This window comes from Thermobia domestica, chromosome 17, assembly GCF_964235325.1.
Source record: "Thermobia domestica chromosome 17, izTheDome1.hap1.1, whole genome shotgun sequence".
Lineage (NCBI taxonomy): Eukaryota > Metazoa > Arthropoda > Insecta > Zygentoma > Lepismatidae > Thermobia > Thermobia domestica.
Window position 1 is genome coordinate 177,298,426 of NC_137470.1, and position 1,676 is coordinate 177,300,101.

The following is a 1,676-nucleotide window of genomic DNA, read 5'->3' on the forward strand; positions in this document are numbered from 1 at the left end:
GCAATTATAGCTCCATCTGTTGTAGCCAAAACGAAACATAAGGATAAAGGGAATAATGCAAGTGCGTATTGTGGTTCCAAAAGGGGCAAACTTGGAAGCGAAAGCATAAAGTAGCAAGTTTATGGAGATATAGATTATAGCGTCTCTCAGTAACCACTTCGAAGAACTTCTTGATACATTACGAGCTATGTAGACAAATTAGAGAACTTCACTAAATAAATTGTAGCAGCAAGCAGCCAAGTTTCTCCATAAAATTAGAACAGTTATGTAATAGATTTGCGTTTCAACCGGTCGTATATATGAGTTGCTTGCTTTGGATTTTTTTCATAGCAATTTCCGAAATAATTAAAATTATATTGCACTTTATAAATTTTATCTCATTTTTGGCAGCAATGGAAATATAAATTATCATATTATACTATTTTACGTGGACATACTGTAATAAAAAAAAACATTTCTTATATCTCTGGGAATAATCTCAACCCAAATGTAAATTAACCCTTGTGAAGTTTCGAATGAAAAAGATTTATCATAATCAAAACACCCTGTGTCAAAAAGAAGCCATGTTCCTAAAGAGTACAAGAAAGTAAAGATATCAATACAGCCAAATTCTTCAGTCAAGAGTAAGTTATGATATCGATTTTACGAAGTTCTTGAAATATATTTCCTCCTTCTGAATCCCACTAGCATTCAACTCTTATGCATGGGGTTTCTTGTTCAATCCTGGTTCGTACCATGCTGCTTTGTGAGGAACAAGCACTGTGTGCATGGGTTTTCTTGGGACTCGAAAATACGTTTTCATTAGCTTTAAAAAAAAATCGGCCTCTAGCGATCGCTCCGCCGTTAATACGGGCCTGGCTGTAATTGTCTGTAATTTTGGCGTTGCTGACATAATTATAGTTACAGTCAGCAATCATGTTTTGTTGAAAATAATGGCGCTCATGACGCTGTCTTGATAGCGCTATTTGATAGAGCTGGCTCGATCCCCAAGCGCTGGCTCGACTCCTAGCAGCGATACCCAAAATGTTGCAGTTTTCTGAAGATGTACACTCATGTCGAAAATTATTGTCGCATGTCTATAAATATGTTATTGCAGTAATATAATTTGATAACGAATTCGCACGGTATTTCTTATAATATTAGTATGTGTATAATCGGCAAAGACATGTATGTGGTAAATTTCATGTCAAAAGAGCAGTAAATAAGAACAATAAAACGAAAATGAAACTTTCTTGTCCATTTAGCAAGATTTTGTTTTAGTCATCTAATTTTGGTATTTATAATTCTTTTCCTATGAAAATTACCACAAATATACATTTCCCGATTATACACATAGTATCAGTATTAAAAGTACCCTGCAAAATCATTATCAAATTATATTCTTACAAGAAGACAGTTATAGATATGCGACAATCATTTTGGACATGAGTGTACATGTTACTCCCTATCAATGTGCGAGATTTCATATTTCTAGCTAGTCGGGAACATGCCAAAAATTTTATGTGAAAAACGTGAGCAACTGTGAAAAACGTAGTTTGAGGGAGTTAATATCACAACTCCTGATTGACCTCTACACGTAAGAATTGGTACTCTTGTATAAAAAAGAAAAATGTCAGGAATAGTCACTGTGTTTAATTTGGTATTGCTGATATGAATAGTTCCTCAGCAGTGATGTC